At 43.0% G+C, this 26,398-nt stretch overlaps 1 protein-coding gene across 3 annotated transcripts in view; it reads left to right on the forward strand.

Moving 5' to 3' along the window:
- The window catches only part of NUMB (NUMB endocytic adaptor protein), a 260,763-nt gene that overhangs the window by 63,031 nt on the left and 171,334 nt on the right, over positions 1-26,398 (forward strand). The window contains exon 1 of one of the 3 annotated variants that reach the window (XM_037832343.1): positions 15,500-15,542. The exons of 1 other annotated variant lie outside the window; for it this stretch is intronic. The gene's annotated coding sequence lies outside the window, so the exon portion shown is untranslated. Of the gene's footprint in view, positions 1-15,499; positions 15,543-21,010; positions 21,041-26,398 lie in introns of those variants that run through there. One more of the 3 variants, XM_037832344.1, reaches the window with a different exon arrangement.

Raw genomic sequence — 26,398 nt, forward strand, 5'->3', positions numbered from 1 at the left:
TTGGGCTTGGGTTATCCATATCGTCTGGTTTTTTCATATGCTTTATAATTTTCTGTTGTTTTTGGCCTCTTGGCATTTGCTGAACTTGATAGGGTTCTTTTAGGATTTGTAGACCAATTGAAGTCCTTATCTCTAATTTATCAGATCTACAGCTTCGTGGAGTACACTTTCTCTAACTAACCAGCAGGTGGTGTCCACGAGCCACCTGTTCTCCACAAGCCAGTTCTCCCCTGCTTAGCCTTTTTGGTGAGTGGGGGAGTGAGTCCTGTGGGGTCCAATTGGTGTACCAAGCTTGCGTGTGTAGTTGGTGTTGCCTGCCCTGTATATGGGGCGTGTTTGTGGGCAGTCAGGGAGGGGTGTGTCTCTAACAATCAAATGTCCCTGGTGATCCTAGAGTTTTAAAGCTGCTGCAATAGTGTAATCCTTCAGTTCAGTCCTGCCACAGTTTGTCTCTGCCACTGACCCACAAGTCCTTGGTATTGGCGTATGGCTCCTGAGACTTGCAAGTGGGCCCCTCTTCCAGGCTGTGCACCCCGGGTCCTCTGTTGAGGGATGACTGTGCTATGTCACAGGTGAGTGTCGTCCCCCCAGGGCAGTTCTGGACTGCTGGGCTGTGTAGGGAGGCTCCCATTCTGCTGAAATGATGGCTGAATGGGGCTTTGTTAATTCACACTGCTCCACCTTCCCAACTCTGGGACAATTAGCTGAGGTTGCAGGGAAGGCTAATGTCCATGCCCAGTTTTGTGGTGTGTGCCTGTTATTTGAAGTGCTTCCGTCACACTGGGTTGTCTGGGGCAGCTCTGGGCTATGGGGCTGGCGATGGGCAGGAGTGTTTCCTGTCCACCAGGATGATGGCTGTGAGCAGACACCCCCCTTTTCTTGGGAAGTTGTGGTGTTTAGTGAATTTTCTCAGCCACTGGATTATTGCCTTTTGTCTCAGAGCTCTCTCAGTTCTGCTCTTCTCTTGACCTGCCCATATTGCAAGTCTTTGAGGCTTTCTGTATTGGGCTTCTTAGAGTAATTGTTTTAGAAAAAGAAAAAAGGATTAAAAAAAAAGGGCCCTCCTCAGAGATCTAATGGGCTATTGAAATGCTAAGAGACAAAGCAATTAGGGCCATTAAGGAAAGGTCCACAGGGCAGAGAGATCAGCTTTTCTTTGGGATTTGCATATGAGCCTCAGGGCCTGAGCTCTGCTCTTCCCCTTTCTATGTTCACCAGAACTCCAAAAATCCTCCGCTTTTATTTTGGAGTTTTTCGTGTTGTTTTTTTTTATGCCTGTCTCCTCTCTGCTGGGCTGGCTGCTCTCAGATTCTCTGGTGTCTGGTCTCAGTCTATCTATGGTTGGAGTTTGGATCAGTAGAATGAGTTTCTGATAAGGGCTGCCACTGCAGTTCTCCCTTCTCCTTCCCGGAGCTGACAGCCCCTCCTCCCACGGGACTGAGCCTGGCAGGGAGGGGTGCGGGTCCCCTGGCCACAGAAACTTATAGATTTTGCTGATCTCAGCAGTTCGACATTTTCATGAGTGTTGTATGAAGTATGCCCAAAGTCAGATTGCTCTGTGGTGTCCAGTCCATGCAGTTCCTGGCTTTCTACCTACTTTCCTGGAGGAGTAACTAAAACATACAGCTCACCAGTCCGCCATCTTGCCCCGCCTCTCTATGATTATTGTCTATTACTATTCTTTAGAAGAGCCCAAGCGTATTATGCTGCCCATTAGTGATTGTCTAAGAAGATACACTTACTGATAAATGATCCTACTTCCTTATTTCTTCAGCTGAGATGATGACAAACTATTTCCTTTTTCCTCTTACATGAAGCCCTGAGTATGTCTTTGTTTTATTTTTTATATTAGGTTGTAAACTGTTATCTGCATATAGGTGCTTGGAATCATTCTTGATAAGAGTGTATTATCAAATAAGAAGCATGGCACAATATTATTTAGGGTTTTGAAGTTAGCATACGTGTCATGAATCAGAACTAATTCAGTATACCATCCCATCCTGTTGTCATTCTTATGTAAAGGTGAACTTCAGGTAAGTGTTTCTGAGTATGGATCTAGTGACTACATTAAAGCCACTTTGGTGAAGCTTAGATTTTATAAAGCTCTTAATGATTATGCATTTTTCCCCAAATTGGGAAGCTTTTAAAATACTTTGTTCACTCTTCAATTGTCAGAATCTCTGGTGAGATTCTGGAATGTTTGATTAAGTAGAAGATTCATTAGGATTCTGATCTCAAAACTTTAAGGGATTAGAATTAATTAGACATTATATATCATGGTTACTGCTAAAGTTTACTTTTTTCCTTTTCAATATTTTTCTTCCTTTTTTTCCCAGTATGAATCAAGACAATGTTAATGTTTAAGAGTTTCTTATATTGAGAAATGACTGATTTGTGTAGTGCTAATACAACCTTCAGTTATATATCAGAATAGATCAAGAGGCTTTACATTGATCTTTTGCCATTAATACTTCCATCATTAGATCCTTGTATCTGTATAACTATATGAGATCTTTGAGAGGCTGTATAGTCCGAAAGAAAGAACACAGGATTTGAAATCAGTGGGCTTGAAGGCCTGTCTTTGGCAGTTATCAGCTCTATGACGTTGACCTTTTTAAGATTGTTCTCTTTATAAGTAAGATGAAAAAATATCTCTCTCACAGAATTGCTATGAGGATTAAAATGAAATAAAATTGCTTTGTAAGCTGTAACATTCTTTGAGTGATACAGTGTTTTTCAGATCAGACATTTGTTGTGTTTCAACCAAATAATGACATTATTTTCAAAGATTGTCAATATATGGGTGAAAAGACTGCCAACCTTTGCTTTGATATATCAGTTTCATTTAGGTGAATATCTTTTACAGAAAAAATATGCGGAAAACACAGAGTTCCCAGATACCCCCTTCCGTTATTAACACCATGCATTAATGTGGTACATTTGTTACAATTATACTATTAACTATAGTCCATGGTTTACATTAGGGTTCATTGTATAGTGCAGTTTCATGGATTTTAAAAAAAAATTTATTCTACTAACATATACAAACTAAAATTTACCTTTTAACTACATTGAAATATGTATTTTCATGCAGTTAATTATGCTCACAATGTTGTGCTGCCATCACCACCAACCATTACCGAAACTTTTCTATCACCCCATGTAGAAACTCTGTACAATTTAAACTTTGACTCCCCAGTTCCCTGCCCTGGCCCTGGCCCTGTTAGCCTATATTCTAGTTTCTGAATCTGTGAATTTCCTTATTCTAATTATTTCATATCAGTGAGATCATACAATATTTGTCCTTTTATGTCTGAAAAGACCATACCTATAACTGATTTTGATGAGTCTTTGTACTAAGCATTGTTACTGAAGTGACTTTAAGGCTTTTGAGATATTGTGATAGAATGAATGTATTTTGCCTGTAAAAAGGACATGTCTTTTTGGGGTCCAGAGGGTGGAGTATGATGATTTGGAGATGTATGTACACCAGAAAAACATTTTTAAAGCTAATCCATTCCTGTGAGTGTAAACACATTTTAAATAGGACCTTTTAATGAAGCTATTTTGGTTAGGGTGTGATCCACCTCAAGCAGGAGTCTTGTTACTCCTGTTGCTGGAGTCCTTTATAAATGGAATGAGTTCATACATGAGAGAGAGGAAACCATGGAAACATGAAGCTGAAATCAGTGAAACCTAGAAGAAAAAGAAGGGAGAGATCAGGAGATGCCACCATGTGCCTTGCCATGTGACAGAGCAGCCAAGAATTACAGGCAGCCATTCTTCAGGAAGGAAGACTGCCTTAATGATGCCTTGCTTTTTACAAGTTCCCAGCCTCAAAAACATGGGCAAATAAATTCCCATTATTTAAGCCAAACCATTTCAGTATTTGCCTAAGCAGCCTAGGAAACTAAACAAGTCCCTTCTCATTTCTTTCAGAATATATTTTCTATATATTTTCTTTTTGGTTAAAATGGAGTTTAAATTTAACATCCAATATCTATAACAATCACATTTGATTTGATGCCAGCTTAACTTCAATAGCATACACATGCACTTTCATATACCCTTTCATCTTCCAACCATTTTTTGTAGTTGGCACAAATTATATCTTTGTACACTGTATATAGGAAACCACAGATTTATCATTACTTTTTTTAATGCTATTGTATTGAGCTGTATTCACAATACAGTCATCCAAAATATACAGTTAATTGTTCGTCTTATCATATAGTTGTGCATTCATCACCACAATTTTTGAACATTTTCATTACTCCAAAAAATAAAAATAAAAGTAAAAAAGAACACCCAGAACATCCCATAGCCCTCCTCTCCCCTATTATTCATTTACCTTTTGTCCTCATTTTTCTATTCATCTGTCCATACACTATAAAGGGAGGGTGAGCCACAAGATTTTCACAGTCACACAGCCACACCATATAATCTATATATTGTACAATCATCTTCAAGAATCAAGGCTACTGGATTACTGTTCAACCGTTTCAGTTATTTTCTTCTAGCTAGTCTAATACACTAAAAAGGATATCTTTATAAGGCATAATAAGAATAACCTCCAGAATGACCTCTAGACTCCATTGGAAATCTCTCAGCCACTAAAACTTTATTTTGTTTCATTTCTCTTTAGACTTCTGGTACACAAGGTTTTCTTGATCCTGTGATGCCAGATCGAGGCTCATACCTGGGAATCATGTCCCACGTAGCCAGAGAGATTTACACCCTGGGAGTCATTCCTCACATAGGGGGAAGGTAGTGAGTTTACCTGCAGAGTTGGCTTAGAGAGACAGGCCACATCTGAGGCAACAAAAGAGGTTCTCTGGGGGTGACTCTTAGGCATAATAATAGGTAGACTTAGCCTCTTTTTTATATGTATATATATATATTTTATTGTGAACTTAACATATATACATAACAGTGATAGCTTTCAAGCACAGGTTCACGTGTAGTTAGAGACAAATTTTAAAGAATGTCATGGGTCACAGTTCCAGAACTTCAGCCATTTCCATTGCTGTAAATATACAGACAGAAAGATGTCATCTCTTGAAGTACAGCTCAACAAGCAGTCCATATAGGTAATTTCAAAAATTGTTATGGGTTACAGATCAGCAGTTTCAGTTCTTTCCTTATTATGCACACAAGGTATATACAGATAGGTGAAGACCTTCAAGGCACAATTCATGAGCAGCTATAGAGCACATCCCAAAGGATGCTATAGGCTACAGTTCCACCATGTCATTTACCTCCTTCCAGCTATTCCAACACCCCAGCATCCAAAAAAATATATACAGTTATATAAGTTTCAGTATTCACAGACCTCGTTAAATCTTATCTTGTTTGTCGCAACCCCTTCCTCTCATTTAATCTCTTTCTCCATCTCAGGGGTGTCTAGACAGTGAGCACCCTAACTTGTTCATATTGAAAAGGGGATGTCAACAGTATGAGGAAGGGGGCTGCATCTAATTTTTGATCTTAAGATCTTAATTTTTGATCTTTTGCCTCTGGGGTTTTAGGACTTGTCTGGTGTAGGAACACGCTGGTAAAATTTAAGTTTCTGAAAGATAAAACTTAGTGAGTGCATCTTTTATAGAATCTCAGGTAGGGACCTAGGTATTGGGGGATACTTTAGACAATACTGTGGCCATCTGGGATGTCTGGCTGGAACTGTGTGAGAGAAACCTCCAGTATAGCCTTTGACTCTATTTGAGATCTCTCAGCTACTGTGACCCTCGGCTTGTTACCTTTCTTTTTTCCCCTTTTGGTCGAGTAGACTTTTTCAATCCTTGCTGCCAGGGCAGGCTTAGCCTCTCTTTTGCAGTAACAAGCTTCATAAGGTCAAGCCCCAAGATCGATGGCTCAGCCTACTAACTGGTTGTCCCAATGCTTGTGAGAATATCATTAATTCCCCAGGTGGGGAAAGTTGAATATTTGCACATTTTCCCCCAGTCCCTCAAGGGGGCTTGCAAATACTTTTATTCTCTTCCCAGATTACTCTGGGATGTATCGGGGCTTCACGCTAACCAGTACAAACTGACCAGATCGCACTCCTTTTTCAAGGTTCCATGTAATTATGGTGTTTGAATAAACTGACCATAGAAGTTAAATTAAATAGTGTGCTACAGAAAATATAGATTTTGCATCAAATAAATGTCTCTTCCTTTGGTCTCACATAGAAGCTGAAGTTTTAAAACACCGTCAATATCTTCCTTTACTCTTTAGTCTGATTTACCTTAGTCCTAACCAAGTCCATTTTGTTCATATCTCTAATTGAAGTCTGATCTCTTTTTTCAGCTTCTTTAACAGCTGCTGTATGGATTAATGCTGACATTAATAGTTGCCGAACTCTGGCTCTGAGTCTCAGGTGTCACATAGATAGCCGAAGTTCCAGGGACTGACCACGTTATACACAAACAGCTCAGCATCTCAGAGTTTAAGAAATAGCTGTTACAACTCATGAATAGATTTGACTGCTGTAAGAGCTTATAATTTAGAAACCTTTACAAAGCTTTCCCCCTGATAACCTATGCTCTCAGATTCAATTCTCAGAGTTTGCACATTATAGTTATTCCATATTAGTGAGGCATTATAGTGTTTGTCTTTTCATTTGTGGTTTATTTCACGCAACACACTGTCCTCAAGGTCCATTCACCTAGTTGTATACCTCACTTCATTCCTTCTTGCCACCGCTCAATGTTCCATTGTATGTATGCACCACAGTTCACCATTCCATTTATCAGTTGGTGTACCCTTAGACGACCGCCATCCATTGAAAATTGTGAATACTGGCACCATAAACACCAGTGTGCTCTCAGTTCTTCCAAGTATATACCCAATAAGAGGGTTGTAGGACCATATGGCAACGCCATACTTAGCTTCCTGTGGAACTACCGCACTGAACTCCAGATGGGCTGCACCATTCTCCTTGGTGAATAGGTACATCCCTCTCTCCACATTTTCTCCAGCACTTGTAGCCCTCTGTTTATTTTTGAACATTGTTATTCACACACCATACAATCCATCCTAAGTAAACAGTCAATGATTCCCGGTATAATCATATAGATATACATTTACCACCATACTCCATATGGGGACATTTCCATTTCTTCTGCAAAAAGGAAAAGGAGACAGAAAAAAAAAAAAAAAAGATGAATTAAAAAAAAGAAAAAATAAAAATAAAATAAAATACAATGAAAAGGTCAGACAACAACAACATCAAGAATCCCATACCACTCTCTTATATCTCTCCTTCTTAGGGACATTTAGCTTTGGTATATTGCCTTGTTACAATTAATGAAGCATATTACAATGTTACTATTAACTCTAGACTCTAGTTTTTCATTGACTGTATTTTTTCCCCCCATACCACCCAATATTCAACACCTTGCAGTTTTGACAATCATTTGTTCTCCCTCATGTAAAAACATTCTTATATTTGTACACTTAATCGCTGTTCCAGTTTGCTAATGCCTGCTGCTATGCAAAATACCAGAAATGGATTGTCTTTATAAAGGGGGTTTATTTTGTTACAAAGTTACTCTTAAAGCCATAAAAGTGTCCCAAGCTAAGGCATCAACAATAGGGTACCTTCACTGAAGGATGGCCAGTGACGTCTGGAACACTTCTGTTAGCTGGGGAAGGCACGTGGCTGATGTCTGTTGATCCCAGATTGTGTTCCAGCTTCCTCTCTGAACTCCAGTGCATTCTTACTTATTCTCTCAGGATGTTTCTCTCTAACCGCCTGGAGGTCCTGTCTTAGCATATCCCAGGGGCAGATTCTAGGCTTCATCTCTCTTAGCTTCATGGGAGCAGGCTATGGGCTAGCAAAAAGTCTGCTTCCAATGGCTGTCTCCCAAATGTCTCTCTCAGCTGCTCTGAGGTCCTTCTGTTTGTGATCTCTTTTAGTAGGGACACCAGTGATTAAATCACAGCCACCCTGAATGGCAGGGTCCACATCTCCATGGAAATAATTCAATCATATGTTTCACCCACAGTTTGATTGAGTCACCTCTCCCTGAACCACTCATTCAAAGGAGTCCAACCCAATCAACACTCATATGTCTGCCCCCACAAGATTGCATCAAAGATAATGGCATTTTGGGGGACATAATACATCCAAATGGCACAGTCACCATCATTGACCACTCTAGGTTTCATTAAGTTATACAATCCCAGTCTTTAACTTCCATCTTTCCTTCTGGTGCCATACATGCCCCTAGCCTTTGTCTTTCTAACCGTATTCACGTTCATCTTTGTTCAGAGTACAAAGAATACCCCACTTGTGTTGGGTCCCATCCCCTCTTTTCTTAGGGAAGATATGCCCTTTAGGGAATTATCTCCTTCACTTGACTTCTTCCTTTGTCTCTCTGTCTTAACTCCACCCTTGCCTGGGTCATTGCTGACAATTGAAAACGCCTGAGGCTTTCTCTAATCAGCTACTTAGAATGGGAGGAAAAAGAAGGAAAAGGAAAGTAATGTTCTTTTCAGTGCCAGTCCCCAGCACTCAGTTTTCCCAGTAAAGAGTTAGAATTGGTACCTGAATCAGTGTGCCTCTTTTGTTGGGACACAGCCCCTTTCCAGTATTCTGAGTTCAGCTGACCCAAAAGTCTGTTTTTATTTATTTTTTTATTATTTTTTTCCCATTAAGCTTGCCTCCTCTCTTTCATGAGAGACCTCAGGGTTGCTTTCCTGCTTGCTTCTGGTTTGTGTGTACTCATAGCTTGTATTCAGTAGTCGAAAGTTGTTAATTAAAACTTCCCCATGCTTCTAGTAGAGACTGCTTCTTTTTCCCACAGGGAAGTGTTCCAACTCAGTCTGCTCTGTGAGTGGGAGAGGGGCGCCAACCTCAGCACGGGCTTTACTTACAGTTCTTATGCTGAGATCTCGGCCATGCTACACATTGCAGACTGGTGTACAATGTATGTCCGGTCTCGAATGTCCCCCAAACAGTTGTTTCTGGCTATTTACTAATTGCTCCAGAGGACTAACTAAATTTCACTTCTTACGCTGCCATCTCACCTCACTTACCCCATCATTACTTTTTATGCATTTGCATTTTATCACCTGTAAGAAGTAAAAGGTGGAGGTACATACCAATAAATATAATACAATAATACTGGCATTTATAATTATCCATATGGTTATCTTTATTGGAGTTCTTCATTTATTTATTCCGCTTTAGTCCACTGTCTACTTTCCTTTCAGTCTGAAGAATTCCCTTTAACATTGCTCAAAAGGTAGGTCTAGTGGTGACATATACTCTCAGCTTTTGTGAATCTGGGGAATGTCTTAATCTCTTCCTCATTTTTGAAAGAAAGTCTTGCAGATTTAGAAGTCCTTGTTTGGCAGTTTTTCCTTTCAAACTTTTAAGTATTTCATCCCATTGTCTTCTTGTTTCCATGGATTCTGGTGAAAAATAGGCACCCATTTCTTGGGACTCCCTTGTACATAACACATTGCTTTTTCTTGCAGCTTTCAGTATTCTCTTCTTGTTGTGGGGCATTTTACTATGTGGTGAGTGTGCTTCTCTTTGAGTTTATCCTTTTTTGGGGTTCATGAGGTTTCTTGAATATATATATCCATGTCTTCAATTAAATTTGGGAAGTTTTCTACTATTATTTCCTTGAATATTCCTTCTGCTCCTTTCTCTTATTATTCTTATTGAGGAGTTTCCATAATGTGTATATTTGTACACTTGATGATGTCCCACAGGTCTCTTAGGCTCTGTTTTGCTTTTTCTTATTCTTTTTCCTTTCTGCTCTTCAGCCTGAATCATTTCAATTATCTTGCTTCGAGATCACTGATTCTTCTTCCAGCTCCAATCTGCTGTTGATATCCTCTAGGAAATTTTTCATTTCATTTATTATGGTCTTCTGTTTGGTTCCTGTTGAGAATCTGAAAGAGATGCCCATATTATTCATTCATTGTTTTCCTCCTATACTGCAATTCTTTCTCTGTGTTTTCCTTTATCTCCTTGAGCATATTGAGGATCTATTTTTGCAAGTCTATGTCCAGTAAGACTGGTCCTCTTCATTGATGGTTTTTGGATTTTATCTTTTTTACTTTTGATGAGCCATCATTTCCTGTTTCTCTGCTTGACTTTTTTTTTTTTTTTTTTTTTTGGTCTTTTTTAAAATTTTTTTAAATTTTGAAATAAATTCAAAGTTACATGATAGTTGCAAAAACAGTACTAGCCCCATACACAGAATTCCATCATACCCTGACCCCCCTCCCCCAATAGCTCCATCAACCAACTTTAACATGCTGTCACATCACTATTTCTTTCCCTCCCTCCCTATCAATCATCCATCATCTATTTCTCTGTCTTCTGAACATATGAGAGTTAGCTGCACACATCCTTGAACATACACTATAATTCACGTATGTACTTCCCATGAACAAGAATATTCTTTTACTTAATTCCATTAAGCGCAGCTAAGAAGTGTAAGAGATTCAACAATGATACAATGCTTACTTTCTATATTTCCTTTTCCTTATGTCTCAACTGTGTCCCTTCGAGCCACCTGTCCTCCACCCTCCAATCCCATCCAAGTTCATCCTTAGCATTCAGTTGTCGTCTAGTTAGACTTTTTTTTTTTCTTTTTTCAATTGTGGAAACATATATACAGCCTAAATCTTCCCATTCCATCCCCTCCCTAGCCTTCCATTAGTGGGATTAATCACCTTTAGAATGTTATGCTCTTTCCCACCATCCATTACTAGAAATTTCCCTTCACCTCAAACAGCAATCCTGCACTCCTTTCTTAACTCCCCATTGCCCCTTCCCCCATTTCTCTTGACCCAAACTCTGCTTTTCATCTCTATGGTTATATTCTCTGATAATTTCTTTGTGTTTACTGTGGGGCTTAAAATTAACCTCTTAAATCCCTATCAATCTTGTTTTTCTTTGATACCACCTTCACTTCAGTAGGGCACATAAACTATGTTCCTATACCCCTTCATTCCCCCACCTTTACATAGTTGTCTAAAATTACATATTTTACATTGAGTTCAAAACCACTGATTTGTCCTTAGAGTTTGTGTATTTTTTATCATGTAGGAAGTAAATAGTGGAGTAATAGTTCAAAAATTATTGACTTCTATTTGTATTCCATTGTGGTTGGAGAATATTCTTTGAGTATATTCAATTTTTTTTTTTTTATTAATTTCTTGAGGCTTGTTTTATGTCCCAGCTTATGGTCCCTTCTGGAGAAAGATCCATGGTCACTAGAGAAAAATGAGTGTCCTGGTGATTTGGGATGTAAGGTACTATATATGTCTGTTAAAATTCTCTATATCTCTTTCTCCTTTCTTTGTCTCTCTGTTGGTAGGGCTTCCTTTGGAATCTGAAGTAGGGCAGGTCTTTTATTGGCAGTCTCTCAGCATTTGTTTGTCTGTGAAAAATTTAAGCTCTCCCTCAAATTTGAAGGAGAGTTTTGCTGGATAAAGTATTCTTGGCTGGAAATTTTTCTCTCTCAGAATTTTAAATATGTCATGCCACTGCCTTCTCGCCTCCATAGTGGCCACTGAGTAATCACTACTTAATCTTATATTGTTTCCTTGGTATGTGGTGAATTGCTTTTCTCTTGCTGCTTTCAGAACTTGCTCCTTCTCTTCAGTATTTGACAGTCTGATCAGAATATGTCTTGGGGTGGGTTTATTTGGATTTATTCTATTTGGAGTTCGCTGGGCATTTATGCTTTGTGTATTTATATTGTGTAGAAGGTTTGGGAAGTTTTCCCCAACAATTTCTTTGAATACTCTTTCTAGACCTAACCCGTCTCTTCCCCTTCTGGGACACCAATGAGTCTTAAGTTTGGGACGTTTTATTTATCTATCGTATCCCTGAGATCCATTGCGATTTTTTTGATTTTTTTCTCCATTCTTTCTTTTGTTCTTTCATTTTCTGTTCTGTGGATTTCTAGGACACTGAGATGTTGTTCAGCTTCCTCTAGTCTTGTATTGTGAATATCCAGAGTCTTTTAATTTGGCCCACAGTTTCTTTATTTCCATAAGATCTTCTATTTTTTTATTTACTCTTGCAGTGTCTTCTTTATGCTCTTCTAGGGTCTTCTTTATGTCTCTTATATCCTGGGCCATGGTCCTCTTGATGTCCTTTAAATCCTTTGCCATGTTTTCGTCCTTCGATTGTAGTTCTTTGATTAATTTTGCGAGGTACAAGGTTTCTTCCGAAATCTTGATTTGTGTGTTTGGAGCTGGATTCTCCATATCGTCTGGTTTTATCATATGCATTAAGATTTTCTGTTGTTTTTGGCCTCTTGGCATTTGTTTTGCTTGATAGGGTTCTTTCAGGTTGTATCAAAAAAAATGGGTATCGATCTGATTTTTCAGAGACACAGTTTGGTGACGTACACTTTCTCTAACTAACCAGCAGATGCGTCTGTGAGTCACCTATATCCTTCAGATCAGTTCTCACCCTTTTTTCCATGGAGTGTGGGAAAATGATTCTTGTGTGTTCAGTTGGAGAACTCAGTTTGGGTGTGTTGCTGGAGCTGTCCGCCCTGAATGTGGGGCGTGTGTACGGGTGGCCAGGGAGGAAGGGCAGTTCTACTGTTGAAATCTCCCAGGTTCCAGGAGATTCAAGGCTGTCACAAGAGTCTAAGCCTTCATTTCAGTTCAGCCCCAGACCTTCTCTCTCGGTGTCGCACAAACCACCGGACTTGGCATAGCGCCCCTGGGTTCTCTGAGCAGATCCCCCCTCCCAGCCGCGATCCTCCCTCAGCTGAGGGAATGCTGTGCTACGTCATCAGTGTGCTCCGTCCCTCAGGGGAAGCCCTGAACTGCTGGGCTGTGCCGTGGGGCTCTCAGCTCGTTTCAGATTGCAGAATGTCTGAGGCTGTCTTTACTGCAAAGCCTTGCGGGCTGAGAACAGCTGAGGTTTTCTCCACAGAGAGAGAGTGAGGGACAGAAAAACTTCCAGATTCACCCGTCAGCCAGATATAGCACCCGATCCTCTGGGTTCCCTATCCTGAGACGGATAATGTTCCCTGATTCTCCGAAGGTCAGTTGTCACCTAAAGCCTCTGTCTGCTTGTTGAGGATTCGCTGTCTGTATTGAACAGTTAATATTAAAACCTCACTTGGAGCTGGGCTGAGAAAGTGCACGGCGCGGCTTCCGTGAGGGTGGGGCTCTCGGCTCTAGGTTCTCAGCTATCAGCGCGGGTCCACAGTTGTACTTACAGATTTTATGGTGTGATCTCGGGCATTCCTCCCAATTCATGTTGGTGGATGTTGAGTGTACAGTCACGTTTGTCTCCCCGCTGTTATTCCAGGTTATTTACTTACTGGTTTTTTGTTCATTTATGAATTGTTTTGGGGGAGACTAAGTCTTCCACTTCTTTCTATGCCGCCATCTTCCCAGAACCCTTCCCTCTCTGCTTGACTTTTACTCTTTTTTTGTACACTGTACATTTTAGTATTTTAAAGTGTCAACTCTGAGATTTAGTCCTGAGCTTTCTGTTTCTTAAATTTGTATCTTGCTAGTACTATGAGAGATTTTCTTGGGGGCCAAGTTGTAACCAAAAGAAACCAAAGCAGAATCATAGCACTTGCAAATTGGCTCTGCTTTGGCTGATGGTTTCCTTAATAGCTTAGATCAATCCAAGGTGAGTGTGAAATGCAGAGTTCTTTGTGTTATATGAGCCTGAGTGTAGCTTTGAAGCCTGCTTTTTCTCCTGGACTTGTGCTTGTTGGTGGCCTTTAGGAATTTCCCGGTTTACAGTTTATAGGAGTTGGAATGTCCTCTCTAATCCCTTTGACATAGACTTTCATTCTCTTTTGGTTGCTTTATTGTATAACTTGGTGCAGGTAGTCCTTTGTACCAGGCCACTCCGACTTAATTTTCACAGTGCCCTAGCTGTCTGCATGCAGCTTCTCTGTCCTCGGGACAAATTCTGGGAACGTTAGCCCAAGACAGTTTCACTGTATTAGTCCCTTAGAAGGCACCTGATAGATTGGCATTGACACACTGTTCCACTAGACTTGGAGTTTCAAAATAGTTGATTCATACAGTTCTTGCCACTTCAGTAGTTTTGGCGAAGGAACTGATTCCTGGAGTTTCCTACCCTGCCATTGTCCTACAATCCTTTCTTTAGATTTTTATCTGCCTTTATATTTCTCCTAATAATAAGTTTCCTCTAACAATAAATTTCTTCATGTATAAGAATTCTTCTTTTGAAAAATTAGAAATTGGTCAACTTCATAGTGTAATGCAAACAAATGTTTTTTGGAAGCCACACTGGGACATAGCCTTTATCAAAGCCATTGGTTCTCAATGGGGATAGTACCACCCCTATGAAGTGTTTTGTAACTTTGTGTACTTTTCATTGCCACAGTGATTTGGATGGTGGTTGATGGGGTGTGTAGGTGAGGTGGGCAGCATTGGCACTCAGTTAGCAGGGGGCCTGGAACACCAGATGTCCCACAAGGTAGACACAGCTCTACATGGTTTTTGGAAATTTCTCCAAACCTTCTTGTAGGTGAAAACCTGTTTATACTTATCTGATCCTAAGTCTGTTTTACATTTAAGCAGAAAGTAATTTTTGCATGGTTTTAAAAGACACTGAATTTTCCAAGAAGGCAACTACTGGATAAATCAAGTAAAAATTATGTGTTGTTTTGTTTAGAACTTTACCAAGAGTTATGCACCACTTCGGAAAATCATATTGCCAATTGCATTGCTATTTATGTTATTTGATTTTCCAGTACAACTCATTTGTGTCAGTCTGTATTTGTAGCTATTACATTATTGGTGATTCTATGAAAAGGCACAAGCATCTGACTATTTCCTTAATAATATGAATTCAGTATGTATGCCTGAGTATTTACATATTTGCGGGACACTGTTATCGAGTTCCGACTTGGCGGGCCTGGGCCAGGGGAACTGATCAGCCCCTAGGAAAGGTAGTGGGGCACGGGTGGTAGCGCCCTCCACGGCCCCCCGGGCCTGAGAAAGTGGAGCCGAATGCAGGCCCCATTTCCTCACCCCAAAGTACAACCGTTGGGGAGGGCTTGCCGGAGAAAACCCCCCCCGTGCCTTACCCGCACCCTCCACCCTCTTCGTTACCGGAGCAACTCCCGCCCCTTTTCAATCAACCTCCGCGCCCTCTCAGAACCAATCCAAGCCTTTAAACCCCTACAGCTACCCTGCCCTCTAACCGCCCGATATAAGCTTGTACTCTCCCCTAATAAACTCTCTTGGCTTCTTCACCCTCAAAGAAACGTGTCCCGCCTGTTCCTTCTCGCCGCCCTCCACACCTTGCACGCCACCGCCGGGGACCGGGCCCAGTCCCCCGCCTCGCCCTCGCCTCCGGGAAAGAGCCCCCGCCGCCGGTACCCTCCGAGCAATCCCGAGAGCCTAGGATTTAGCAACCGGCCGCCACCCCCCCCCCAGACGAGTCAACTGCGACCGCAACTGGCGCCCAACGTGGGGCATCCTCTCCACGCAGCGGTCCAGTAAAACCACCCGCTCGCCCGGACGCCTCTCCAACTCCCCTTCTCCTCGCCTGCAAGGTAAGGGCCGCCTCTCCCCCCCCCCCCCTCTCCCTCGCCGCTCCACGTCCGGAGCCGCCTCTCCCACGCCGCTCCGCGCCCGGGCCGCTCTTCCTTTCCCGCATTAACCTGGCTTTGCCCCCGACTACCTTTCGTCTTCTCTTCCTATGTCCCCCCATTCCTCCTAACACTCTTCCTCCAGTAGCTTTCCCTCTTCCCCTCCATTACTTTGCTGTGGTCCTTTGTGTCTTTGTTTCTTTGTTTGTTTGGCGCCGTGTGCCTCTTTGCAACCGCCCCCCCCCCAAACTGCTCTCGCTACCAGAGGGTCCTGCTTTCTATTCTCGCCGTCTCCTTCGGCCTCGCGGCCACGGTTTACCTCATTTTCTTTACTCAATAATCAACCCCCCTTTTTTTTCTCCCTCCGCTATGGGTAATCGTCTATCTGCACGCCAAGCACCTCAAGTTCGCGCTCTAGCGGGTCTCCTAGACACACATCGCTGTAAGGTGTCTGTCCGGCAGCTGCAAGTATACTGGGATCTCCTGCTGCCCTTTAACCCATGGCTCACTACTTGCCATCTTTGGGACCCTGTTACTTATAATCGCCTTATTGATCGGGTCACCAACGCCATGGAACATGAGAGCAAGCGCTTCCCTCCCGGCTTGCTCCCCACCTTAATAACCGTCCGCTCCTGCCTTCAAGGCTCCCTCCCCCCTGATCGAGGCCCCATTAAATCCAAGGAGGCCCTATCAACCCAGTCAACAGATTCAGACAGCGATACTAATGTAGACCACGATTCGGACACAGAATCCTTAGTCGAGCAGATTAACAACGCGCTCGAAGTCGCCCCCCAAAAACAAAGCAATACTAAGCCTCTCCAAAATGGCGAACTTCCTCCTTCTTCTTCCACTGAGGGGAGGAAGTGCTCTAGTGATGACGTCAGCCCTAAGCCGGGCCGGAAACCGCATGCGCTTTACCCCGCCCTTCCACAGGGCGGAGCTAGCCCGCCATTTTATGCCTTGGGCCCCGCCCTTTCACAGGACGGGGCTAGTCCACCATCTTATGCCTTAGCCACTCCCACCGCGCCGCCGTCTTGCGACGCTTGGGGCCTCCCACTTCCCCCGCCTCCCCCTTCGGCGAGCTCCCCCTCGGAGCCGCTACCGGCAGCTGCCGCCGCTCCTCCCACCCTGCCGACTAACAACCCCTGGCTGCCTTCTACACCTCAAGGCAACCCTTGGGGCAACGCTCCCCTACCCCCACTCCCGTGCCAGGCCCTCTGCAAGCGCGTCCTCCTTTCTCTCGTGCTTTTCGCTGCTTTCCTCTTAACCTTACCCCCACACCGCACACAACGAAACCGTACACTGGTATCCCATTGACTCAGATACTATCAAGCAGCTTCGCAGGGCCGTCAAGGAAGACGGGTTAAGTAGCCCATACGCTTCCCAATTACTACAGGATATCGCCATGGACTTTTGCCTCCCCCAAGACTGGGCCTCGCTTGCCCGTACCATTCTTAACCCCGGCCAGTTTGTTGATTGGCGTGCTCACTTCCAGGCGGAAGCAGCTAAGCAAAGCGAGCAAGACGCAGCCACTGGAGTCTATCATCACCCCGAAGCCTACTTGGGCACGGGAGCGTTTATAAATGCATCCGCCTATATTAATGCGCCTGCCACCTTTTGGCCTATCCTTCGGGGAATCGCCTTGCGAGCTTTTGCCAACTGTTCCGCCTGTCGGCCTACTAAATTCACCAAGCTCCTCCAGGAGCCAAATGAGCCTTTTGCCACCTTTGTCTCTAGGGTTGAAGAAACCTGCGCTCGAAAGGTTAATGATCCCCAGGCCCAACTGGCTCTCGCTCGAGAACTCATTCTCGAGGGAGCCAATCCCCCTTACAAGCAGGCTATTCTTCCCTTGCGGGAGAAAAGCCTATACGATTGGGTACTCGCCTGCAGCACCTTTGACCCAGCTGCCGCGTCCCTAGCCCAGGCTGTCTCTGGCGCTGTCACTGCCGCCTTAGCCGCCACCACCGGTTGCTTTAAGTGCGGGCAGAGCGGTCATTTTGCCCGGGAGTGCCCCAATGCAGAAGTCAACCGCCCGCCTTTCATGCAGCGCAATGGGCGCCCCCCTCCCACTCCTTGCCCACGCTGCCAGCGTGGCTATCACTGGGCGCGCGATTGTAAAAATAACCCCAAAACCTCTGCCGCTGCCCTGGTGTCAATCAGCGCCAAAACGCTGAGCAAGCTTTAAACTCCAAGCGGGGCAAGCCTCAGCCCCGCCCCTAAGAGGCAGCGTGCCGGCCGGTTCTAATAAAACTAATCACCTCACCAGCAATAAAACGCTTCTCTGGACAGTGCCTATCACTCCAGAAAAGCCTACTCGTAAGTTAAGAATAGGGGCAATGGTACACGGGCACGCTCGATTCAGGGGCAGAAGTCTCTTGCATGCCCGCTCAGTATGCCACCATGTGCATGGTTCTCGATGGTCCCTCGTAGTGGGAGCCACTGGTACCACCGAATAGAGAGAAAGGACCCCTCCCTCTCCAGGCCATAGGGCCCATTAAGTGGGAGGATGAAGAGGGCCACTCAGGCACCTTCCGCCCGTTATTTCTACACACCATAGACCAAATTTTATGGGGCCGTGACATCCTCGCCACATCCGGGGCAGTGCTTACCACATAGCCCCCCCAATAATGTGCGCCACTGCTCGTTTAACACCTCCAGCGCCCGTTCCTCTGCAGTGGGATACTGAGGAACCTATATGGGTGGAGCAGTGGCCCCTTCCCACGCATAAATTAGTGGCACTTCAAGCCCTTGTCCAAGAACAATTGGACGCTAACCACATAGAACCTTCTACTAGTCCCTATAATTCGCCAGTGTTTGTTATTCATAAAAAAGCCACAGGGAAATTTAGGCTCCTCAATGATCTGCGGGAGATCAATAAGCATATTCTTCCCATGGGTTCCCCGCAGCCTGGCCTCCCCCATCCGGTGGCAATCCCGGCCCACTATCATGTAGCCACCATTGACATCAAAGACTGTTTCTTTTCCATCCCACTACATAAGCGAGACCGCCCGCGCTTTGCCTTTACAGTTCCCGTTCCCAATCACGCGGGCGCGGCTAGCAGGTACCAATGGAAAGTCCTCCCTCAAGGGATGCGTAACAGTCCGGCCATCTGCCAAATGTATGTTAATCACGCAGTGGCCCCCCTGCGAAAGCAGGCCATGCTCATCCATTACATGGATGACATCTTGGTGGCCTCTGAGGACGCTGAAGCGCTTCCTCTAATCCTTAAAGACCTCACCACTAATTTAGCTGACCTCGGCCTTACGGTTCAGCCCGATAAAGTTCAGATTGTGCCACCATTAGCCTTCTTAGGGTTTAGTATTGATAAAACCATTGCCCCGTCCACTCCCCAGCTGGACATACCGGATCGGGTCACTATCACTGAGCTTCAACAGCTCTGCGGTCAAATCAATTGGCTCCGCTCTGCATTGCCAATCACCACCGCGCAGCTCCAACCACTCTTTATGCTGCTGAGTGTCCCTGAAGCCCCGCCGCTAGCAATCTCCCGGCGCATTAAGCTCACCCAGGAGGCAAAGGAAGCCAGTGCCGCAATTAACAAGGCACTCGCCGCCTGCTGTCTCAACAGGTTCAGCACTAAAGAGGGCAATCTCATGGCACTCATCCTTCCTACGCCCGGCACACCCATGGGCTGCCTGTGGCAGGAAGGCCCTCTACTTTGGGTGCACCCTGCTAAAAGCCGGCTTAGAAAAATTTGCCCCGCAGTGCGGCTCTGGATCAGCCTAGCTTCAGATCTAGTCACCCTGGCTGTTCATGTATTTGGAGAGCCGCCAGAAAAAATTGTTTGGCCCCTAGACGCAGGCCAAACCCGCCTGCTTATACGTGATAACCCGGACATGCAAATCCTCTTAGAAGGATTTCAGGGAGAATTCAGCTGCCACTATCCTAGCCATCGACTGTTACAGGGGCTCGCCAAGCTTCCCTTCCGCAGCCCCTTCCATCCTTTCCCCTCCTCTGCACCCATCCCGGGTGCCACCACCGTCTTTACTGACGCCTCCAAAACCCGTTTCGCCTTCCTCTCTTATTCACAGGACCACCCGGAACCCCGCCTATTCAGTTATGTCAACCTTCATTCAGTCCAAGTGGGGGAAATTCTGGCGGTGTCATACGCGCTAAACGCCCACTGTAACCACCCAGTAAACATTTTCACTGACAGCCTCTACACTTATCAGGTCTGCCGAGTCCTCGCGTTTTCCACCTTTTTCCCCGGGGACTCGGCCATTGATAAAGCACTTTCTCCACACCAATGTCGAGCTCCAGCCTCTCTAACTACCATCTACCCCTATCCCTTCCCCCACCTCCCCTTTCCCTCATCCCTTGGCGGATCTCTCCAGTAAGCTTCTTCCTCTAATTAGAAAAGAAGGGGGAAATGCGGGACACTGTTATCGAGTTCCGACTTGGTGGGCCTGGGCCAGGGGAACTGATCAGCCCCTAGGAAAGGTAGTGGGGCACGGGTGGTAGCGCCCTCCACGGCCCCCCGGGCCTGAGAAAGTGGAGCCGAATGCAGGCCCCATTTCCTCACCCCAAAGTACAACCGTTGGGGAGGGCTTGCCGGAGAAAACCCCCCCCCGTGCCTTACCTGCACCCTCCACCCTCTTCGTTACCGGAGCAACTCCCGCCCCTTTTCAATCAACCTCCGCGCCCTCTCAGAACCAATCCAAGCCTTTAACCCCTACAGCTACCCTGCCCTCTAAACCGCCCGATATAAGCTTGTACTCTCCCCTAATAAACTCTCTTGGCTTCTTCACCCTCAAAGAAACGTGTCCCGCCTGTTCCTTCTCGCCGCCCTCCACACCTTGCACGCCACCGCCGGGGACCGGGCCCAGTCCCCCGCCTCGCCCTCGCCTCCGGGAAAGAGCCCCCGCCGCCGGTACCCTCCGAGCAATCCCGAGAGCCTAGGATTTAGCAACCGGCCGCCACCCCCCGCAGACAAGTCAACTGCGACCGCACATATTAATGTGTATATTATTTCATTAAAATTACTTTTATTTTTCTTATATTATATTAGGCATTATATTAATATTTTTAAACAGTTGAGTATAACTAAGTTATCTACTTGCATTTCATTTCAGGTTTATGCCCTTTAAAAAAGTAAAAAATAAAAACTTAGTGGATATTCCAGTTCACTACAGCTGCCAGAAATGCAGCATACCAGAAATGGATCAGCTTTTACAATGGAGGTTTATTAGTTCACAAATTTACAGTTCTAAGGCCATAAAAGAATCCAAATTAAGGCATCAACAGGAAGATACCTTCACTGAAGAAAGGTCAATGGCATTTGGAACACCATATCATTCCAGTCTAGAAGTTGTGATATGGCTAGCTTTACTGATTTTTTTTGACATCAATATTAGAGACGTCTTTTTAAAAATTTTTTCTTTTTTTAATTGTAGACTATATCGCATATACATAAAAGTGATGACTTTCCAAGTGCTATTTAACAAGTAAGTAAAGAGCAAATTTCAAAGAATATTTTAGGTTGCAATTCTACAGTTTCAGTTATTTCCTTATTATGAAATATAAGATAAACAAAAAGGCAGTATCTTTCAAAGTATGATTTAACAAGTAGATATATAGGAAATTTCCAAACTTAATATGAGTTATAGTACCATAGTTTCAGTTACTTCCTTATTATGAAATCTAACATGTATACAAAAAGGTATAGCTTTCAAATTACAATTTAACAAGTAGCTATAGTACAAATTTCAAAGGATGCTATGGGTTACAGTTCCACTGTTTCAGTTCTTTCCTTCTAACTAGTCTAATACTCTAACAACTAGGAAAAAGAAAATTATATAAATATTCAGTATTCATAATCCTTTGTTAAATTCCATCTTGTCTGTTGCTACCCCTTCCTCTAGTTTAATCACTTTCCCGATCTTCAGGGATGTCTAGGCAGTGACTGCCCTAATCTGTTCATGTTGAAAATGGGTGTCAACTTTATGAGCAAAGGGGACACATCTAGTTGATGTTCTTGAAGAGGCTATTGCCTCGGTTTTAGGACTTAGCTGGCATAGGAACACTCTGAAGGATTTAAGTTGCTGATGAATAAACTTAGTGAATGAAACTTTTATAGAGTCTCAGATACGGATCTGGGTGTTCTTTAAGGTTTTGGGGAGTACTGTTGACTTGGGCTTATCATATTGTGGCCATTTGGCATATCTTTGTGAAGCTTACATAAGAGTAACCTCCCGGATAACCTCTTGAATCTATTTGAATTCTCTTAGCCACTGAAACCTTATTTGGTTGCTTTTCTTTTCCCCTTTTTGGTCAAAAAGGCATTCTCAATCCCTCAGTTCCAGGGTCAGGCTCATTCCCGGAATCCATGTCCCATGTCACTAGGAAGGCTCATGCATGTTGCGGATCCTGTCTCACGTTGAGGGGAGGGTGATGAATTTATTTGCTGAGTTAGGCTTAGAGAGAGAAAGTTCACATTTGAGCAACAAAAGAGGTTCTCTGGAGATGATGCCTAGGCATAATTACAAATGGGCTCAGCCTCCTATTTACAGCCATAAGTTTCACCTGAGCAAGCCTCAGTATCGAGGGCTTGGCTTATAAAGTAGAGTGTTCCTAAGTTCACATAGCATATATTATATCCACCTTAATCCATCTGTATCTTGCATTATCATCACTTAATTGTACTATCCTCATCATTCTCCATTTTAAACAATTCTCATGACCCAAAACATTTTGTAGCTCTTGTCAGCCCTTAATTATTTGTCCCTAGTATTTGTGTAATACTAGTATGGTAGGTATTCTTATTAATTATAGTCCCTAGTATGCAATGTGTAGGTTTTTCCATGCACCATCTGTTGTCAACTCTCTGTACTAATGTCATAACTTAGAGCAAGCACCCATCTATATTTGTGGTGCTGATCTGTGGGAAACATGCCTTTAAACAACCCCTTTCATTCCTATTCACCTTCAGTACAGCTCAGATACTTATAATCCCATTAACAAATAATTGTCACCCCTATCCATTACCATACCATTGAATTCACCATCATTAACATTTCTGAATGTATTAGGTTATCATTCCCACTCACTACTACGGTCTATCGCTAGGTCCCCAATATTCTTATAAGACATTGATTTTACATTGTTCAGATAGTTTGTAGAAGTGGTAACATATAATCTCTCCTTTTGTGACTGAGTTACTTCACTCAGAGTTATATCTTCAAGATTTATCCATATTGCCGTATGTTTCAAGACTGTGTTGCATCTTAGTGCTGCATAGTATTCCATCATATGTATATACCAAATTTTGTTTGTCCACTCATCTGTGGAAGGACACTTGGATTGTTTCCATCTCTTCGCAATTGTGAACAATGCTGTTAGGAACATCGGTGCACAAATGTCTGTTCATGCCACTGCTTTCAAATGCTCTGGGTATATACTGAGAAGCAGAATTGCCAGATCATAGAGTAATTCAATATTTAGTTTTCTAAGAAAATGCCTGACTGTCTTCCAGAGAGGCTGTACCGTTATACAGTCCCACCAGCAATGAATAAGGGTTCCAATTTCTCTCCAGCCTCTCCAACATTTATTGTTTCCTGTTTGTTTGATGGCATCCATTCTTATTGGTGTGAGATGATATCTCGTTGTGGTCTTGATTTGCATCTCCCTAATAGCTAGTGAAGATGAACATTTTTTCATGTGTTTTTTAGCCGTTTGTATTTCCTCTTTGGAGAAATGTCTTCATATCTTTTGCCCCTTTTATAATTGGGCTGTTTGTACTATTGTCATTGAGTTGTAGGATTTCTTTATGTATGCAAGATATTAGTCTTTTATCAGATACATGGTTTCCAAATATTTTCTCCCATTGACTTGGCTGCCTCTTCACCTTTTTGACAAATTCCTTTGAGGTACAGAAGATTATGACTTTCAGGAGTCCCCGTTTATCTATTTTTTCTTTAGTTTCTTGTGCTTTGGGTATAAGGTCTAAGAAGCAACCTCCTCCTACTAGGTCTTGGAGATGTTTCTCTGCATTATCTTCTAAGAGTTTTATGGTACTGTCCCTTATATTGAGGTCTTTGATCCACTTTGAGTTAATTTTTGTATAGGGTGTGAAGTAGGGGTCCTCTTTCATTCTTTTGGATATGGATATCCAGCTCTCCCAGCCCTGTTTGTTGAAGAGACTGTTATGTCCCAGTTCAGTGGATTTCGGGGCCTTATCAAAAATCAGTCGACCATATATATGGGGGGTCTATTTCCATACTCTCAATTTGATTCCATTGATCAATATGTCTAAATTATGCCAATACTATGCTGTTTTGACCACTGTAGCTTTCTAGTAGGCTTCAAAGTCTTTTTTAGGATGTTTTTGGCAATTCCATGCCCCTTTCCCTTCCAAACACATTTGATAACTAGCTTTTCCAAGTCTGCAAAGTAGATTGTTGGAATTTTGTTTGAAATTGCTTTGAATCTGTAGATCAGTTTGGGTAGAATTCACATCTTAACAATATTTAGTCTTCCTGTCCATGAGCATGGAGTGGTTTTCCACCTATTTAGGACCTTTTTAGTTTCCTTTAGTAACATTTTGTAATCTTCTGTTTAGAGGTCTTTTACATCCTTGGTTAAGTTTATTCCTAGGTACTTGATTTTTTTAGTTGCTATTGTGAATGGAATTTTTTTTTTTTTTTTTGATTGCCTCTTCAGTTAGGTCATTACTAGTGTATAGGAACATTACTGACTTATGGGCATTAATCTTACATCTTGCCACTCTGCTGAAATTGTTTATTAGCTCAAGTAGCTTTGTGGTTGAATTCTCAGGATTTTTCAAATTTTATGTCTTTCATAAGAGATGGGGAAATTTTATTGGTTATTTCCTCTATTGTTGCTTCTGCCCCCTTTCCCTTCTCTTCTCCTTCTGGGACACCAATGACACGTACATTCCTGCATTTCGTTTTGTCCTTATGTTCTCAGAGACGTAGCTCGTATTTTTCCATTCTTTTCTCTATCTGTTCTTTTGTGTGTAGGTTTTCAGGTGCCTTGTTCTCCAGTTCCTGAGTGTTTTCTTCTGTCTCCTGAGATCTGTATGTTTCCATTGTGTATTTCATCTCTTGTGTCGTGCCTTTAATTTCCATAGATTCTGCCAGTTGTTTTTTTCAGACTTTCAATTTCTACCTTATGTACATCCAGTGTTTTCATTATACGCTTTCTCTCTTTTTCCATATCTTCCCTAAACTTTTTGAATTGATTTAGTATTAGTTGTTTAAATTCCTGTATCTCAGTTGAAGTGTAAGTTTCTTTGACCATGCCATAACTTTGTTTTTCTTAGTGTAGATTGTAGTTTTCTGTTGTCTAGGCATCTGATTTCCTTGGTTACCCCAATCAGGTTTTCCTAGACCAGAACGGGCTCAGGTCTCAGCAGGAGGCAACAGTATCACATCTCCCTGAGGGGTGTGTCTTAGAAGATTGATGCACCCTGTGAGGCCTCAAGTCATTGTGCTTTTCCACCCAGCATGTGGCGCCTGTCAGCCTGTAGTTCCAGACTGGTGTAAGAAGGTGTTCCATGGCTGTTTCCCCCCCCAGACTCAGGGGTCTGGTTGTGAATGGAAGGTGGGCAGTAGAGCTTGGCACCACCTTCTTCCTCTTACGGAAAGTACACCCCCTAGGGAGAGGTTGTTTACGTTTGAATAGTTTGTCTGCCTGTGCTATCTCCACCTTTGTCATGTCAGAGCACTGGGAACTGTAAATGGCTGAGGCTTTCTCCACTGAGCCATAAAAGGGACAGAAAGCCCCCCTTCAGGGTCAGTCCTCAGCCACCTTCTGGCTCTCCAAGGTCAGTCATCACCAAAAGCCTCTGTCTGCTTGTTGGGTATTTGTAGCTTGTATTGAGCAGTCCATGTTTGTTAATTAAAACCCTATTTGGAGCTCAGCTGAGCTATATTCACTTGCTCTGAGAGTGCTGCTCTCTAGCATTGTGAGGCTTTGCAGTTTAAGCCTTGGGGGTAGGGGGCTCCCGGCTTGGATCTGCAGTTTTTACTTACAGATTTAATGCTGCAATCTCGGGCATTCTTCCCAATTCAGGTTGGTGTATGATGAGTGGACATTCACATTTGTCCCCCTGCAGTTATTCCAGATTATTTACTAGTTGTCCCTGGTTGTTTATTAGTTGTTCCAGGGGGACAAACTAGCTTCCACTCCTCTCCATGCCACCATCATCTTCTATTCTTGAAGTATTTTTATCAAAAAGGGATGTTGAATTTTGTCATTGTAGCCAAGGGTTTGTCAGTTTTATTGATATTCTCAGATTCAACTTTTTGTTTTGTTAATTCTCCGTATTATTTTTTTATTGTCAATTTCATCACTTCTGCTGTAACGTGTTTGTTATTTCTTTTGTTCTGTTACTTTGTGATTAGTTTGCTGTTCTTTTTCTAGTTCCTCCATGTGTGCAGTTAGTTCTTTGATTTTAGCTCATTTTTAATGTAAGTGTTTAGGGCTTAAATTTCCTTCTCAACACTGCCTTCACTGTATCCCATAAGTTTAGTATGTCATGTTCTTGTTTTCATTAGTCTTAAGATATTTGCTTATATCCCTTGAAGTTTTTTCTTTGAACCACTCGTTTTTTAAGAATGTCTTATTTAACTTCCGTATTTGTGAATTTTCCAGTTCTCCGCCTGTTATCGATTTCCACCTTCGTTCCATCTTGGTCAGAGAAGATGCTTTATATAACTTCAGTCTTTTTAACTTTATTGAGACTTGTTTTGTGACCCAACATGTGGTCTGTCCTGGAGAATGATCCATGTGCACTTGAGAAGAATGTATATCCTGTTCTTATGGGGTGCAGTGTTCTGTAT

Source organism: Choloepus didactylus, chromosome 4 (assembly GCF_015220235.1).
Source record: "Choloepus didactylus isolate mChoDid1 chromosome 4, mChoDid1.pri, whole genome shotgun sequence".
Lineage (NCBI taxonomy): Eukaryota > Metazoa > Chordata > Mammalia > Pilosa > Megalonychidae > Choloepus > Choloepus didactylus.